The following is a 19,945-nucleotide window of genomic DNA, read 5'->3' as shown; positions in this document are numbered from 1 at the left end:
ATAATAATAATAATAATAATAATAATAATAATAATAATAATAATAATAATAATGAGATAATTTAAAATTTATTCTGTGATATATAAACATTGAGAAACCTGAAAGAGCTATTATTGTTAACAAGAATTGTTAGAAAAATATTTCGTTAGTCTATTCTTAAATTGGTTTGATGTCTGACAGTCCCTGACATTACTTGGTAGGGAATTCCAAAGTCGAGGAACAGCCACAGTGAAAGAAGATGAATATGAGGATGTTCGGTGGGAGGGAATGGATAATATTGAGGAGTGTTGTGATCGTGTGTCTAGGTTATGATGGGCAGATAAATTTTTAAAACGAGATGCAAGATAGACAGGAGAGGAGAAATGCAATATGTGAAAGAGAAGGGAAAGGCGGTGGAGTTTTCTACGATCTTCTAGACGGAGCCAGGACAACATTTCGAGGGATGATGTTACGTGATCAGCCCGGGGAATATTGCAGACGAAACGGACGCACATGTTATGAACACTTTGCAGTCTTTGCGCCAAAGTAACGCTTAGATCAGTAAACACTGTATCATAGAAATCGAAAGGCACTCTATGAGAGAAAGTACAAGAGAATGGCACTCTCCAGGCCTCCTCCACACTCTCGCCCTTCCATGTGGAGAACAAAGGGCAAACTTAGACTGTAAACAAGACATTAGACCACTGCTCTAACGTCCAGATAGCATGTTGATAAGCAAACTCAAGTCTTGCAGCATGATGCTGCCGAGTCAACAGGGGTCGCGTGGCAGGTCTTCTTGACTGCACAGTTGATTCGTGGAGACATCTCCTAAGTGTCCACAAAATCACTTCAAATTGACGGTCTAGACGAAGTCGATTTTGGACCTGGGCAGCAGTCGTACTCCTATCCTGCAATACTTGAAGCTTTGTAAAGTGGTTGTCTCTCTCGGTTGTGGCTTTGCTACGACCTGATCCTGGAATTCTGCTGTACGAATTTGTTTCTCTAATGCATCTCACAGCTCTGTGAATACTTCTAAATGCTGCTCCAAGTCTCTCTGCTATACAGCGATGTGATCTTCCATCTCCAATGAATGCAACAGCTCTTGCAGAGGCTTCCAGGCTTAACAGTTTTTTGATAGTATAACTTCTTCATAACTGTGTCAAACAGTGAACAAAACACGCCTCTTCGTTGGTTAACTTCAAACAGATTGTGCAATAAATGTTAATAAAGTTTGACACAGATGTACAAGTGGTAATGGTAATAAACAAAAAATGCCCTAAGGGTCTGGCAATGATTATTAGCGTAGTTTTTACACTAAATTTTTCGTTCAGAATATTCCAGTAGCATAGTAAAACAATAAAACTACTTCAGAGTTCAACAGAGAAGACTTTAATCCTTAGTATTTAATCACAAAATAACTTTTTCTCTAGCATTCCACTTTTTTTACACCACAGTGTATTTGGCATCAAGAGAAATATTCAAGAGGTGAGAATCGGATGGCATCTTGTATCCATCTGGCAGTTAATGACATTAACAACTCCATCAATAACAAAGGTAACCTGCGTGTATGAAAGCAACAACTGTATTGCCCAAATAAAACATTGCATGGTATTCTTCGACATGTTTTTAGTTACTACAGGACAACTTAAGAGACATGATGACGGTTGAGCACCATTTCTCAGTTTCAGACAGGGACTTCGCCCTTACCGAAAGAAGAGTGGAAAGTCTGAAAATGTTTAGTCCCTGATTATGTTGGATCAATCATCAGTAGTGCTACATCTGTGAAAGCTTTCAGGAGCATAAAAATGGAAGTAGAATTTTCAATTTTTATAAGGCACTTTCAGGAATCATAGACAGAAAATAAAACTGATGATTATAGATACGATGTGGATGTGGATAGAAAATTAATATCCTGGTATTGTGAAATACAAGAAAATATTCAGTGCATTGGAAGATTGGTCAGTTTGTAATGTACTGTGCAAAGGTTCTAGTGTCCATGACATAGCAGCTGTTAAGTTGGGTTTCCGCTCTGATCATAAACTAATTCGAGCCAAAAAGAAAGATTGCTGCCTATATATATGATAAATTCTAATGATGAAAGGAATAGTTATATCTATATTGATCTGTATGCTCAAAGAACTTTCGACAAAGTTCTTTATGGAGGAAAGTGACTACGGTACTTACAACACTTTTGTTTCTTCCCAAACACATTATTTTGTATAATATATTTTTTAAATGTGTTTTTGCAAATAACCTCGAGACATGGTAATGCCAACTTCACTGTGCATCCAGATGATTTATTGTGTGATACGTTATAAATTATGGAATGTATGCAATTTTACTTGATTATCTTAAAATGAATATTTTGGCATGTAGTACATTTAGAATTTCCACTATACATATGTCTTAAGGTGTGGAAGCAACTGAAGAGTAGGGTAAAGTTGCCTAATTCTGTGATACCCCTAATTCCGTGATACGTTTTTTCACTGACTATCACGGGATTGGGTATCTTGCTTGAAAGTTCACCGATGTCTCAAAAGTAGCTGAAAAATGCACTGTTTCAAGAAAGATGTCTGGCACTATGATCGAACAGCAAAGCTTTGACTGGCATTCAGTTTAAAAAAGTATCACCGAATTAGGGGTATCACGACATTAGGCAACTTTACCCTACTATCAATCACTTCAGAGTTTTCTACTCACCAAAAAAAATTCAAAACTTCTGATGAAATACACATGATGCAGTTATATACAGGGTAATTCAAGACTTCAGCGACAAACTCTGGGGATTGATATATCTCGGAATGAAGATCATTTTTCGTGAAACAACCCATGTTCTCCTATGTCTCCCTTGTGGCAAAGAGCCATCGAAGAAAATACAAGTTTCTGTGACATTAACAAATATGAAGGGAATTATTTTTCAATCATGTTTGCTGACAAGTTACAGGTGCTCAAAGTATCAATCCTGAATCGGATTATATTCATTACACCATCGTAGCAGTGATTATTGGACTCTGTCGAACATTACTGGTCTGTGTGGAATTTGATCAAATGTAATGAATATTGGCACAGTCAGTTCCTCTCTGGTATCAATTAGAATTGTGTACACTTGACATGTCCCCAACGAAAAAATAAAGAGTAGGGGCATGAAGTCAGGTGATCACACTAGCCACGCAACAGGTCCTACTCTCCCCATCCATTGCTCCCCGTAGATGTTCTTTAGATGTGCTCACACAACCAGGCTGAAGTGTGTTGGGACGTCATGTTGGAATCACATCGTGAAGGATACATCTTCCATGAGCAGCAGAAGCAATTTCTGAAGAACCCTCCTATGAATCAGGGCAGCAAAATGACAGGATTCTTGTAACTTCTTTGTAACGGTACTTGAAGTAGTAAATGATTAATTAATTAATAATTAATTGTAAATGTCACTAAAAATATCTTTTTTTCTTTCATGTCACATTGTTCCTAAATGAGGCATCAGAGAGCATAGGTTGTATCATAAAAATGATCCTTATTGCGAGATCTATCGCTCCTGTCCACACATGTGGAGTAACGGTCAGCGCGTCTGGCCGGGAAACCAGGTGGCCCGGGTTCGAATCCCGGTCAGGGCAAGTTACCTGGTTGAGGTTTTTTCCGGGGTTTTCCCTCAACCCAATACGAACAAATGCTGGGTAACTTTCGGTGCTGGACCCTGGACTCATTTCACCGGCACTATCAACTTCATTTCATTCAGACTCTAAATAACCTCAGATGTTGATACAGCGTCGTAAAATAATCCAATAAAATAAATCTATCGCTCCCCAGAATTTGTCACATAAGTCCAGAATCACCCTCTATTCATAGTCAACGTGTCTGGCTGGAAGTCTTTGAAAAAAAAAATAAAGAGCGCTAAAAGTTTGTGAATTTCCCAACCCGATATACATTTGAAGTATTACATGGACCATGAAAACATGTAAGGAGCATGTACCAAAATGCAATCACTCAGGGTCCAAAAGTGAAACAAAATGTAAATAATTCCTTCAATCATTTATAATCTTCATATCCACATTTGGAACTTCAAGCAGAACCTGAACCATTCCTTCACATCCAAACTCAAATCACTCAATCCATGCAAGAAACTCATCACAATGTCGTTGAATGTAAGATGGCCTAGAAGTATAAGATATCTTGTTTGAATTTAATTTTCGTTTCACTAGGTATCTAACAACATCCATCTGTCCCCTCTGAGTGATAGATTTCAAAACATGATTTTAATAACATCACAAGTTGCTCCAAAACTCCGACCAAAAGACTGAGTCGTTACTTGGTGAACATCAAGGAGTATCTCTGCAGTTACAACTGTGTGTCTTGTTAAAAAGTTTTTTTACTCTTCTTCATTTATCTGTGTATGAACATGACAGGCAAAGCTCAAATACTATGTTCATAATTTGCAAGGATACATGATTTTAAATACATAAACAAGGAAAACGTGACATTCCTTATTAAAGACATGCACATAATAGGAAAGAGAGAAATGAATAAAAAATGATGATAAATTTTGAAAGCAGCTTCAAATTATTTTATAAAAATTTTCTGCAAAACATGGTAACAAATAATTCTGAATTTTGAAAATTTAATATTCGGATGAGGATGTAGGCTATCTTCTTGTATAATTGCAACATTTGGAAAACGAGAATTTTGTGTGATTCAGTATTTGTCCTTGGTATGAAAAATACATTTCGGAATTTTGTATTGAGCATATGAGGTTATATCACAGTCTAGTATATAGAGTCGCGAAGCTCAATACGTAGTAAATATGCAAACATTAGATAGTTGCTCACCATTAGGATCGCTAATATTGCCTCATTACAGGCAATGCAAAATAGTACTGTCACAGTCTATTGTTTCTAGCACCCTCAAAACCCAAGCTTCGTGACTGTATATAGGAGACTGTGGTTATATAATAAAACGAGATAATACAGTTTAATTTATTGTTAATATATTTACGGGATTAAAGAATAACAATTACGTGTAATTTGCAAAATAGTGAAATGGATGTGTTCCAGCTTTGCATCATAACTCTCATAAGTACAATAATATAACCAATTAAGGAATTTCTTCTGAATTTTTCCTACTGGCACACTGAATCTGTTAGAAACTGGTTTCCGGATAACCTCAGCATATTCTAATTTAGATCTAACAATCAAATTATACAAACTTATTATAGTTGACATCAAATTTACAAGACCATCTCAAAACAAAAACTTGAACATTTTTTAAATTGCTTATTTAATGATGCTGTATCAACTACTAGGTTATTTAGCGTCAATGGAATTGGTGATAGCAAGATTCTATTTGGTAAGTTGAGTCTAAGGATTCGCCATAAATTACTCAACATTCTCATTAAGGTTTTGGAAAACCTAGGAAAAAACCCAAGCAAGTAATCTGCCCATTGGGGGGATTAAACCTGAGCCCGAGCACAACTCCAGATCGGCAGGCAAGTGCCTTAGCCGACTGAGCTGCGCCAGTGGCTACATAAACTTTTGTGGGCCAAATTTGAGGCGCCCGAGATCAAAATGGGCTATGTGACTTTTTTTCAGAAAATGAGTTATTGACGTCATTGGCAAGTTTGGGTTGAAGACTTTGCACTGTGAAAGGTGCAGTTTCAAAATGGTTTATTTTAGACATGTAAAATGCATCGAGAAAATTAGTACATGTATCAAAATGGGATATGTTATTATTAATGAATTAATCAAAATGGGATATGCCAGCCGTTATTTGAACAGATCAAAATGGGCTATATTTCATATGTTTACGTTATATTTCCAGAGTACATGAAACAGAATGGTCTATGTTTGCCAAAGTTTGTGTGGTTTAAGTTTTTCCGCTAGATTTTTCAGAAAACTAACATGGTTTAGACCTTAGTTACACAGTAATTATACCTCTACAATTCTGTTCTAATTTATAAGGCAAGGACTGTATTGCTATGACAAATATTTATTTAAACTAATGTAATAGGCGTTAATTTATGAATTACGGTAATACTACGTCAGACAGAAGATTACAGGCTTGACTGCTCAATGTATTCATCTGCTAAGAGTGAAAAGTTTTTATGAAATCAAGAATGAGATGTCTCCAGACCTTCTCACTTCGATCTACGATTGTCAGCAAAATTTGGCATTTCCACATCTTCTAACCAAGCAACATATTAAGCCAAGCAATATTACATGTACAATGAAACAGTAGTTGAGCAGAGATAAGACAAAATATTGAGACATAGTGCATTTTTTTACACATGCTAGAACATGAGGCTCCTAAAGGAAATTCTGAAGGAATAGACTGTAATGATATGAATGGAACTGAGAAAATTCTTTTGGTCTCAAATGGATGAGAGTCACAAAAATGCTACTATAATATCGATGATCTGTTGATGGTTCTACAATGAAGATCCATCATCCCTGATGTATGACGGGGTTCTATTCCCTCTTCTTGGGCACAGTTTTCTACCCTGCGACAATATATTCGGAGAATCAAATATAAAAATTAGAGGTAATTGTGTTGCAAAAAGAATATCATATTATCACTGGGAAACATGCAACTGTAATCAAGGTTGGCAATGAAGAATGTCCAGTCCTTAAGTGAAAGAAATTTACAAAAGACATGGTGAAACCGACCAGCTCCATTCTATTTAAGATCACAGAATTTAAACATCTTTTTTCTTCATCTTATTTAAAGGACAAGCATGTTTACGCTTTTAGAGCAAACAATATTTATCATATGGACTGTGCAAATGAGGAAAATTTTTCTGTAGGTTATCAATACATCGATACATCATGGATATAGAAGGATTGTTGTAGAAACATTTTGGATTGTTCTGGGAAGAAGAAGACCATTCACAGTTAAACCTGCAAATTCGTATGACCAGGAATGTGCCAACAAACGAACAAGATGGAGAAGAGGACGTTAATGGCCTTTGCACATGCTTTTCTCTTGTTAGGTTGGGTTAGGTCACGGTGGCTACGGGCGGTTAGGACGACCCTTTGCACATTGGTCATACTAAGACCTATTGTGCACCCCGAATTTATGGGATGAATGAGGATGAGGTTGTACCAGCCAACCGGCCGCATGTCATCCCTCATCTGCTCACCCAATGGAGGCCTCCTACCCTCACACCAATATGGTGACCAAGCAGCATAGGATCCCTTCCAACGGCCCTTCCAAGGTGTCGGAGTGCCCTTGGAAGTGCTCTTAAGGAATGAATCCTGACAGAGATATAGCGGAAGGTCCACACTTGTGGAGTAACAGTAAGCGCGTCTAGGTGCGAAACCAGGTGGCCCGGGTTCGATTTCCACTCGGGGCAAATTATCTGGTTGAGGTTTTTTCCGGGGTTTTCCCTCAACCCAATATGAGCAAATGCTGGGTAACTTTCGGTGTTGGACCCCGGACTCATTTCACCGGTATTACCACCTTCATCTCAATAAGACACTAAATAACCTAAGATGTTGATAAAGCGTCGTAAAATAACCTACTAAAATAAAAATAAAAAATATAGCAGAAGGGTGGGAACCAAAGAACGGTTGGCTATTGAATGAGGTGAGAAAGATGAATGATTTGATATGAAAATCTAAATTCTTTTTCTACACGGGGGGGAGAAGAGAAAATGGAACATTGCAATTAAAATTCCAACCCGGCGTTTGTCTAAGCAACATTCAGGTTAGTTGGTCTGGGAATCGAACCACGGACCCCCCGAATGCGAGTCCCATACGAAACGCTCGGATATTTTCCTTGTTAAAGATTCCTGTGAACATGTTTGAAGAGTGATTTTGTTATAATTTTCGTAAAACCATGCACTTACTCTAATTATTAAGTAAAACACTTCCAGTTTTTTAAGTTTCTTGTGACTGTTTTGGGAATAGTGCTATTAAAAATAAAATAAAAGTATTTCGAAATCTTTATTTTAACGAAATCATGTTCAAAAGCATAATTAGATCAAGTAATGTAAAATTAGAGTAATGAGTTTCAAAATAAATGCATCAAAATGGGATATCAAAATTTAAATTTTTTTACACAACGAATATTTGGACATTATGATTTGAATAAACATGGTAGGCATGTTTACTACTGACGTCTTCATCAATTAGAGCCATTCCCGCATTTGTATCTTTCTTGTATGAGATGTAGGACATTTTTGCATTTTTCTTAAAATTTACTTTGGATGACATAGCCCATTTTGATCTCGGGCCCCTCATTTACAATATAATTAATATGACAATAAAATGTAAAATTACTAGTAAATAATATGCTTATATTTTTACAATCCTTTCTGTTAGTAAAATACAGTATATGGTGCCACAAATTTGTATGAAAATTTAATTGAGGACCGTTTATGCAAAACTTGCTAACTCAAAAAACTAAATTTTACAGGAGACACAAAAACTGAATGGAGACAAGTAGGTTATAGGTGCAACCATCAAACTTTGACACACTACAATGAAGAGAAATAATTCAGTTTTACTAAGATAATTTTAACATCGTGTAGAGGCCTGCTTTATGTTAACAAATCCACCAAAAACTCAATTTTGCAAATTTTGCAGTTAGCAAGTTTTGCAAAAATGGTCCTCAATTGTATTCTTCAATGTAGGAAAGGTCACATGTAGCTATACATTAATATTAACACCATGTGTTTCAGAAAATTCTTTATTATGTACAGTTACAGCATTTTCTCCAAGGGAAGGTACTATTACGGTGTCATTCATCATCATCAGCAGCACTACAGCCCAGCGTGGGCCTCGGCTTCCTTTAGGAGTTTCCTCTACAGGACTCTATCTTTTCTATATTTTGATACCAAGCTTCTTTGTATCATGTGTTACACAGCCCATCCAATGGAGTCTAGGTCGTCCTAGTCTCCTTCTTAAATTCCGTAATCCTTTTTGGCAACTGACTATCATTGATCCTCATGACATGACCCGCACATCTCAGTCTGTATACCTTGATTACTCTGATTACATCAGAAAACTGTCTTACCTCTGGCTGGCTGACAGATGCAGTTTGCAATGCCTTTCTCTTCTCTATCAGATTTTGCATACATCAATCCCTAAATACCCTGCATCACGATTTCATATTCAATCCACACATCACAATCTGTATACCCGGTCATAACACGACACTCTATTGTCATCCCTCTTCACAGAACTTCCACATATTCTTCGTCTTTTAACCCTCAACTGGTATTACTTTTTAAATATACGTAAGGATATCTAGCCATCAGGTGCGTATATTGCTGGTGTTCAAGGTGTGTGCTGGACACCCTGTAAATTCGGTAATCTCATTTTTTATTTTAAGTTATTTTATATAATGCATCAATAATTTTAATTTATCACAATTTAAATGCGTGGTAATCTCATTGGAAGTTGACGTATATAGTTCAAGACTAATTTTAATTTATTACCATTTAAATATTTTAAATGCCTGCTGGTTGAATGTGCACACCATCCCCAGAACGGCTTTCGTTTTATAACATACGCTCTGCCTGACGAAGTGGGATGAGGTCTGGCCTGGTTGTCCTGTCCGTACAAAAGAACATCCCCTGTTGAGAGACTGCTATAATTCTCTGCACGCGCAAGGTGGCATGGTGGGGATACTCGTTTCTCTCAAGCTCGCAGGTCGTCCTGTATATAGGCAGGTCAACTTGTCAATTGTAACGTTACAAAATATTGTGTTTGACGTGTGTGTTTACTGTTTGTGTGAGTGAATTTACTGTGTTTAGGTTTTACTAGGGTTCATAGTTGTGTGCCAGCGCAGGTGAACAATTTAAATTACTTATTTAGTGATAATAGCACATGGAAAAATACACTGTAAAAGATCTTTTGCCATATAGTGAATAAGGGTAGACCTACCCCGCCACTTCCGAATTTAGTGCAACAATATAAAACAATAAGCGAACAATACACTAGACATTTTTCTATTTCACAATATGAAAATGTACAATAGTTAGCGGGTTGTGGAACTTCAAACAGGTTATTTTGCTGGTCATGCTTATTGTTTGATCATAAATAATGCAATTTTGAATAATTTATTTGTGGTTGCCTCCTTTCTCCGGCATTTGCAGGGCAGTCATTGAAACAAGGTGATTAATTTTTAAGACGTTGTGGTGTGAGTACTTTGAATAATATATAAATGTCATTTCCTTTTAATTTTATGTCATTTTTCCATTAGTTTAAGGGCATTTTAATGATCATTTTAAGTAGATTTTTAGATCATCAACACCCGCGCCATAGTTATTAAATATAAATAATACTAAATTATATATTAAAAATGGCAGTTAATGTTGACCCGATATTTCACTTAGGCCTATAATAATTGTGTGAGATAGACCAACTATATATTTTTAACAGAACACCCAGACTCCAGGTTCAGCATACGCCACTGCTAGCCATATGGGTCGATATTGACCTATAGATACCAGTTGGGGGTTAAAATTGACGCTATCCATTCTTGAAATTCATTATCTAAATATGTTAGGGGTTGCCCGACAAATGTTTTCAAGTCCAAAGTGAAATATCTTATTTTAGAAAGCTCAGTGTCCCTTCTTTCTAACTTCACTCAAACCTAATACTCCTATATCGTACTTCTTCATTTCTACCACCATCTCAACCTATTTCCCAACAATAGCCTCAATGTTTGACGTAACACATCTAAGCCCTTTTTTCTTTGCATAGTCGCCTTCTGTGCATCTGTCCCATTCTGAGGCTCTTATTACTTCTCTGAATCATTAAATACCAATGTGAGGGTCATTAGCCCAATGACATGGGCCTGGTGGGTACATCCTCACAGCATCCGGAGCCAGTGCTGGCATGTTTAAATGCTAAATCCCTTGTTGTTTAGGATTGTGGTCTGGCATTTCCTCCATACACACTCAGCAGTCTATGATTTTCCTGCCAATACTCGGGTAGCTAATTGCAGTGGTTTCCCACTGGGCGATGGGGTCGCTACATCCCTACGCCATGTTTATATTAAACCCCCCTAAATAGCTCATTCTAATAAATGAGCGAATGACAAAATTAAAATCTTAGGTAACGTAAACTGGGGTTACTTTGAACACAGAGGAACTTTGAAAATTTTTTTTAGAAAATCATATTTAGGTTTCTATATGCTGCACTTATTTCCTCCATACACACTTAGCAGTCTATGGTTTTCCCGCCAATACTCGGGTAGCTAATTGCAGTGGTTTCCCACCAGGCGATGGGGTCGCTACATCCCTACACCATGTTTATATTAAACCCCCCTAAATAGCTCATTCTAATAAATGAGTGAATGACAAAATTAAAATCTTAGGTAACGTAAACTGGGGTTACTTTGAACACAGAGGAAACTATGAACAATTTTTTTTAGAAAATCATATTTAGGTTTCTACATGCTGCACTTATTTCCTCCATACACACTTAGCAGTCTATGGTTTTCCAGCCAATACTAGGGTAGCTAATTGCAGTGGTTTCCCACCGGGCGATGGGGTCGCTACATCCCTACGCCATGTTTATATTAAACCCCCCTAAATAGCTCATTCTAATAAATGAGTGAATGACAAAATTAAAATCTTAGGTAACGTAAACTGGGGTTACTTTGAACACAGAGGAAACTTTGAACATTTTTTTTAGAAAATCATATTTAGGTTTCTACATGCTGCACTTATTTCCTCCATACACACTTAGCAGTCTATGGTTTTCCAGCCAATACTCGGGTAGCTAATTGCATTGGTTTCCCACTGGGCGATGGGATCGCTACATCCCTACGCCATGTTTATATTAAACCCCCCTAAATAGCTCATTCTAATAAATGAGTGAATAACAGAATTAAAATCTTAGGTAACGTAAACTGGGGTTACTTTGAACACAGAGGAACTTTGAACATTTTTTTTTAGAAAATCATATTTAGGTTTCTACATGCTGCACTTATTTCCTCCATACACATTTAGCAGTCTACGGTTTTCCAGCCAATACTCGGGTAGCTAATTGCAGAGGTTTCCCATCGGGCGATGGGGTCGCTACATCCCTACGCCATGTTTATATTAAACCCCCCTAAATAGCTCATTCTAATAAATGAGCGAATGACAAAATTAAAATCTTAGGTAACGTAAACTGGGGTTACTTTGAACACAGAGGAAACTTTGAACATTTTTTTTTTAGAAAATCATATTTACGTTTCTACATGCTGCACTTATTTTCTCCATACACACTTAGCAGTCTATGGTTTTCCAGCCAATACTCGGGTAGCTAATTGCAGTGGTTTCCCGCCGGGTGATGGGGTCACTACATCCCTACGCCATGTTTATATTATACCCCCCTAAATATCTGGTTCTAATAAATAAGTGAATGACAAAATTAAAATCTTAGGTAATGTAAACTGGGGTTACTTTGAACACAGAGGAAACTTTGAACATTTGTTTTAGAAAATCATATTTAGGTTTCTACATGCTGCACTTATTTCCTCCATACACACTTAGCAGTCTATGGTTTTCCCGCCAATACTCGGGTAGCTAATTGCAGTGGTTTCCCACCGGGTGATGGGGTCGCTACATCCCTACGCCATGTTTATATTAAACCCCCCTAAATAGCTCATTCCAATAAATGAGTGAATAACAAAATTAAAATCTTAGGTAACATAAACTGGGGTTATTTGAACACAGAGGAAACTTTGAACATTTTTTTTAGAAAATCATATTTAGGTTTCTACATGCTGCACTTATTTCCTCCATACACACTTAGCAGTCTATGGTTTTCCAGCCAATACTCGGGTAGCTAATTGCAGTGGTTTCCCACCGGGCGATGGGGTCGCTACATCCCTACGCCATGTTTATATTAAACCCCCCCTAAATAGCTCATTCTAATAAATGAGTGAATAACAGAATTAAAATCTTAGGTAACGTAAACTGGGGTTACTTTGAACACAGAGGAAACTTTGAACATTTTTTTTTTAGAAAATCATATTTAGGTTTCTACGTGCTGCACTTGTTATAGATGAAGGCAAATTATTATAAAATCATTCTCATACCAAATTTACCTCCATCTGTAACAAGAGCAGCATGTAGAAACCTAAATATGATTTTCTAAAAAAATGTTCAAAGTTTACTCTGTGTTCAAAGTAACCCCAGTTTATGGTACCTAGAACATACCCTGAAAAAGGTAAGAAGCTCTGTCTAAATTTTGAATTTTTTAAAATGTTTTTTGTTCTTTTCCACAACTTTGTAAAAGTGGAGCTACCTTGCTTTTGCAGGGAGCCCTTTGATTCTGTTACAAATAGCATCACCGATGGGAAAGGAAATTCAGGCTCCACCTGTAATACAATATTCGGGCGAATTATACTAGAAATATTTTTTTATGGTCAACTTATATCTCATTTCACGATATACCCTATATGGCAGGGGTTGGCAACCTTTTAAGCGTGAAGAGCTATTTTCTAAAATGTGTTTTACTCGGGGGGCGCTAAGCAAAGTGTTGACTTTCACATTTGAATTTCCATCTCTTATTTATTATTGTCCCGCACCATGGAGTTGCGGTCTAAGGCATCCCGCCTAGGACTCGCGTTACGGAATGCGCACTGGTTCGAGTCCTCATGGGGGAGAAATTCTCTCATGAAATTTCGGCCAGTGTATGGGACCGGTGCCCACCCAGCATCGTGATGCACTTGGGGAGCTATGATAGGTAGCGAAATCCGGTTGCGAATACCAGCTATAATGGCTGGGGGGATCATCGTGCTAACCACACGATACCTCCATTCTGGTTGGATGATCGTCCACCTCTGCTTCGGCATGTGGGCGTGAGGCCAGCAGCTGGCTGGTCGGTCTAGGCTCTTCATGGGCTGTAGTGCCACGGATTATTTATTAACAAAAACCACCTGATCATAGCTTATGTTTCATATAAAACAATTTTTGTATTGAAACGGAAGCAAAAACGGCCAATTTTTTTTTTAAGTTTTTTTTTAAATATCTCAAAGAATAACCCCTGAAATTAATGGCATTACTTAAGGTTCATTCTATAGCCTACCGGTATATAGACAGACCTACTGTTCGCAGTAGTATTGTGAGCCACACATTTTTTGATATGGGTCATTATAAGAAAATATGGAAATATGATAACAGAAAGGAAAAAGGTATGGAATGTTTGAAAATACAATTTTAATATTCTAAATTAAAGCTACATACATATAAATGGCAGGAAAAATAATGGTTACGCTGATTTAAAAAATCGAAGTTACCGGTATTTTTCAATTACAAAACAAATGTGCAATTTACACCAATGACATTGCCTGTTGCACCAGTGACACTCCCTGTTGTATCAGTGACTTACAATGTTGAATTGATTGCTTTTAAGGGGATCCGGTACACCCTATCTCGGCTATGTTAAAATCATTACTTTTCATGCAGCTTTTCTCAGGAACTGCTAGTAGTAGGCACTTGATTTTTTTACACGTTATTGTTACATATACTGACCTGAATTTAACACAGCCAATTGAAGGAAAAGTGCATAGTACATTAAATATATATTTTTTTGTACCGGTCCAAATTTTAAGTATAATTTTCAATATATATCAGTACATAATTATTTTCATAATTGAGATTTATTGAAAATCTCATGTTAAATTAGTAACAGGGCTTGTGGCAACGTGCTGTGAAAATTTCAAAGTCCTATGTGTAAAAGAAGCTGAAAAAAACTGCATTTTTTAAGAAAAAAACCAAACTTACAGAAAAACGTTCAAATAATCCAAAATATTAAAACTTTTATTTTCATTCAAAATATTACACCTTTTTTGTCATATATATTGTATACTGTAATAGTTTCATATATTGAATACTGTAATAGAGAAAAAAATTAAGTTGCAATTATTGCAAAAGTATTTTCTTACATATTGATACCTAATCTATACATTTCCCTACTAAATGAGACTGTGCTAGATTATCAATACATATGATCAAAATACAGTGAAATAACAGCTATAGAAAATATTTTTTGCCACAAAACTAATTTAAATTAAATAAAGCCTGCTCATTATTCGTGTGATTACACCATCATATTGCTTATATTAGCCATTAAAGTGCAAAATAAAATTTTGAGTCAGAAGTGATCATTCCAAAGACAACTATAAAACTAAACTTTGTATTCGTTTCTTCCCATATTTAATAAATTACTCCTAATAATATAAATACTAATATCCAGTAAAATTTCAGAGTTATCCCTACAAAACCTGCTTCAAAACAGATGATCAAAATTCAAAACAAATAAAGAGGAACTATTAAAACTATTTGGAATGTGAAAACTTACATGTACCATATATCATTCAAAAGTGGAGATTTCAAAGAACACGAATCTACAAAAAACCAAAAATTGAAAAATTCAACATTTTCAGCTGTTAATGTTATTGACCAAATTAATAATACTTTACCAGATGACTTACGTATAGCCTATCTCATCACATATTGCTATGTGCGTATGGCTTAAATTATAGGAACATGAGAGAAAGAAACAAGCTGCTCTCACAGAATCCTCCTACAAAATGTTTTACGGGAATTCCAGAATAAAACAAAAATATTTTGTCCAAAACTAAATGAGAAAAATACAGAAAAATATTGAAAGTTTTTAGAGTAAGTCTTAGTATTTAAAAGTCACATTACTGTGAAGTAGTAGCCAGCAAAACCTGCTACAAAGATTGAGGAATCTCTACATCACCAGATTGGAGTGTTTGGTTCTGGCATTAAGGAAACCACATCACTACCACGTGAGATCAACTTTTATTGGCCAAAAGAATTTGTGCTCTTTCAGTTAAGTGCAATGTGCAATCCATCAATATCTTGTACCTTTCCAGGGTAATAATTTCACTCATAACGAACAATTACCCACTTGTCAGTGAGTTCATTATCTAAACCTTCAATTGGTTGAAGGAGTCCACTTTCTAGTTACTCAGAACTGTGAGGTAGGTATTTCAGTATGATAATCAAATAAAACACCTTTCCTATGAAAACAAGAACATGTTTGCTGACGTATGTACCAACTAAGTTCTTACATTGAATAGTAAATTTCTGGACACTGACAATTTGATGAATCTTCATTGTTTGTGAAATACTTGCAAGGCTTGGAACATCGGCAAAAGTACTGTTCAGGAGCAGGCCGGGTATGAAAAAAGTTTGATGCTTGTACATTCACTTAGTTCCTTATAACCCACAATGTTTTAGCTGTCGTAATATCTGTACTATGACCAGTGTGTCAGCTGCTCTTTATATTGTGCCACCAATACCATCAGGACCTTCATGGCCATGCCCTGCCTTCCAGAAATTCCAAGAGGTTTTGGCGAACCCTTTCTTGTATGGGTGTAGTAGTTCTGGATGATGGAGCAGGATTGCTGGAAATGGAGATCCTTGAAGCAGCTGACTGAGATACCTGTGCTCCATCACGAATTTTTTTCTTTGCCCTATATGTTGCAGTATTTTCTCTCCACAGTCGTCATTGGTGCCTTTTGTCCTTCTCAAAACGTTCAACTGTAGACTTCTTCTTCTTCTTTCATACATTTTGCGCCTTCTTTGCAGATATTTCTCTCTCTTCGCAGGATCAGCATCCCTCTGCTGTCTGCTGAGGCGTGACCTCTCAGTCCTCTTCAACCCTTTATCCTTTTTTGGCGGCATCTTTCTTGTAAATTCATAGGTAATAAAATTTTGTTATATGGAACCGGAACTAATTTTGCCAAGTTGTTATCAACATGACATTATTAAAATCTCAGTCAATCATTGGTGCAGCAGCTGTATTAGATAGAAATAATTGTTGCACAAACACTGTTGCACCAATTACTTTCCTGTGCTTAGTTTCAATTTTTACAGAGATATAAAACATGGTCTTGCTAACTATGTGTTTTGTTGCTCTAGTTTCAAATGGGGAATTGCATTGTGGAATGTCTGGATTTGTAAATCAAACCTATCTTTATTCCTAGCTTGTTGCACCAATGATATGAAATTTGCTACTCATCATCTGTGAGACGGAATACACAACATTTTCACTTTACATACAGGCATATTAGCTGTTCTGCCATTTTGGAAGCTCCTTACATCATGACGAAACTGGTAGTGATTATGAGCACTATATAGCAAGTGCGGTACTTACGAAAGCTATAAACTTTCTGTTGCACTAATAACATATACATGTGTGGGACACTTTTAATTTAAATTTTTACAATATTAAATTTAATGTTTTCATAGTAACAGTATATATTAGATTTACAGAGCATTCTTTACTTCATAATTCGGTCTATATAACATAAAAATCAGAATAAAGATATACATACCTCAAGCTGTGGTCTGGGACATGAAAAGTTCCTTACTGTATGCTGGTATCTCACTTTTATACTTACACAAAATGTTAGTTTTTTATTTAAATTTACATGACGTATACTATTCTTGAGCACAAGTCCACCAATCCTGAATCATTTCAGATTTTTAATTAAACACAAGACCCCAAATTTATACTCAAGACGATGGACACTGTTGTCTCATTTTTCCTTAGAATGAGCCATATAATATTAGTCTTACTTCAATTGAATCGTGAATTGCATAAACCCCACATGTTCACTTGAATAATTTTTTCATTAGGAAAAAAAACTAATTATCTTCAAAAGCACTTTGTATTTCGAGTGACAATTTTTTTATTTAAACGTAATTACAGGTTCTCTTGTTTAACTGTAATAATCTTTAAGTTTTCTCTTTAGTATTTTCTAAAAAATATCTGAATTGCCTGGACACATAGGTTGCGCAATTCACGAGTAGTAACAATCATTGTATTTCTTTAACCCTCCAGCTACCAAGGTTTTTTACAACTTACTGATACCAAGGGAGGTAATACAATTATCCCCATCAAAATCACATACCAATCTATGTTAAGAATTTGCAATATTTAACTATCTATTTATTATTGACTGTAAATCTCCAGAAAATGTAAAATAATCGTCCTATTTTTTTAAAATACAGTGTGGTTCAAAAGTCCCGTTCCATATTGTTGGAAACTAAAATTAAAAAACTTAAGATATGTTGAAGAATCGGTAGAACAGAGAAAAATTCTCTCTGACACCGGGACTGTAACTCGAGTTTCCAGCTTTACGTGCTGATGCTTTATCCACTAAGCCACAACGGATTCAAGTTCCAATGTCAGATTGAATCCCTCTCATTTTTAATTTGTACCAGTGGCGGTTCCTCGGGGGAGGGAAGGGAGGAACATCCTCCTCACATTTTCTTCTTTTGAAAGTAAATACCATATAAAATATGTGCCTTGAAATTCGAGGAAGATTCGATAATTTTTAAGTTCACAGTTCAGTTGATCGAGTTTTAAATGACGCGCACTCATGTGCTGTAGAAATCTGTGTGGAGGAAAGGCGCTCCATTCCTCCTCTAATGCAGTTAATACACATAGACAACAGCGCACTAGCGGACAGAGAAAGAAGCAGAGTTTTAAAGCAAGTAAATGAACGGCGAGGGAGGAGATCCTCCTCTGAATCAGTCATGGGCGGGAAATAGAAACCGACTGGTCGTGCAGCAAGCTCGCTACCTCGGCCACCTAACGATGTTGCATTCAACTGGACTATAACACATCTAGGAGAAGACACAACAAAAACAGTTTTAACGCAACACTATGAAAGACACCATATAAACTTTTTTTTTTTAATTATAAATCAAAAATATTATTCATTGCACTTTATATAGGCTACTATTCATGGTTTGAAACTTTCAAGGATATTTGAAAGTTAAAGTCGGGTTTATGTAAAACAAAGAGGAAGTAGTTCTACGTAGTTGGCCCCTGAAATTCACTTCTATTCATTGTTTACTAGACAGGCAACAGCCAAGTTGTCAGTTATGTACAAATATATTTGAAACTGAAAGTAGGTACTCCAAACGACATCATTTTTAACATAAAAAATTAATCGGCCACCGGCAGCTTTGAACAATAATGATAGTATGACTTTACAAGAACTGACATTCTTGAAAAGCATGTGATACTGAACTTGTAAAATGTACATGTGGCGACACAGACCACGTGGGTGGGTGCAGTGTTCTCGCTTTCCTCAGATTATTTCCCATTTCCATTTCCGTAAAACAGTTCCGGTTACTAGTTAGTAGCTAGTCTCTTCCAACACGTGTGATGCTGTAGTGTGCTCGAAAAATGCTACGAGGTTGTGAATTTCCTTGTAATTGTTAATTTGCGCAATTATTCAACAATGAATGGAAGTGAAAAAATAATATATTTTGGACAATTTACGAAAATCAGTTTACAAGAAGAGATTATTGCTATACAGAAGGGAAGGCCAACCCCAACACTACCTGGTCTTACATGTGTGCATGTAGGCTAATTTGTAGCATGTTTCATTCAAGAAGGTGTCATTTCGTGCTGTTAACTTCTTTCCTCCTCTTAAGAAATATGCAGGAGCCGCACATACTTTGTTCCTCTTTGTTGGCCTACCCTCATGTACCATGTCACAGTAGACACAATGTCCAACCAAAAGTACAGAGGTGTGCCTTAGTGGATAAAGCGCCAGCACATAAAGCTGGGTTCGCGTCCCGGTACCGGAGAGAATTTTTCTCCGTTCTATCGATTCTTCATCATTGCACTGAAACTCCATATTTATTTCCGTACATCATAGTAACATGATAAAGCACAAGTAATCACTTTGTGTTGCAAGACAGCTCCATGTTCCATCAGACCCCGGCCACTTAGGCACCCGTAATGAGTGCACCTCTGTACTTGTGGTTGGACATGTGTCTACTGTCATACATACTGTGACATGGTACACGAGGGTAGGCCAACAAAGGGGAACACAGTAGGTAGAACTTAAAATGAGAGGGATTCAATCTGGCATCGGAACTTGAATTTGGCATGGCTTAGTGGATAAAGCGACAGCACATAAAGCTGAAAATCCGGGTTCAAGTCCCAGTGTCGGAGAGAAATTTTCTACATTCTACCCA

This window comes from Periplaneta americana, chromosome 10 (genome assembly GCF_040183065.1).
Source record: "Periplaneta americana isolate PAMFEO1 chromosome 10, P.americana_PAMFEO1_priV1, whole genome shotgun sequence".
In the NCBI taxonomy this organism is placed as follows: domain Eukaryota; kingdom Metazoa; phylum Arthropoda; class Insecta; order Blattodea; family Blattidae; genus Periplaneta; species Periplaneta americana.
The sequence above is the reverse complement of the archived record's forward strand: the minus strand, read 5'-3'. Positions refer to the sequence as shown.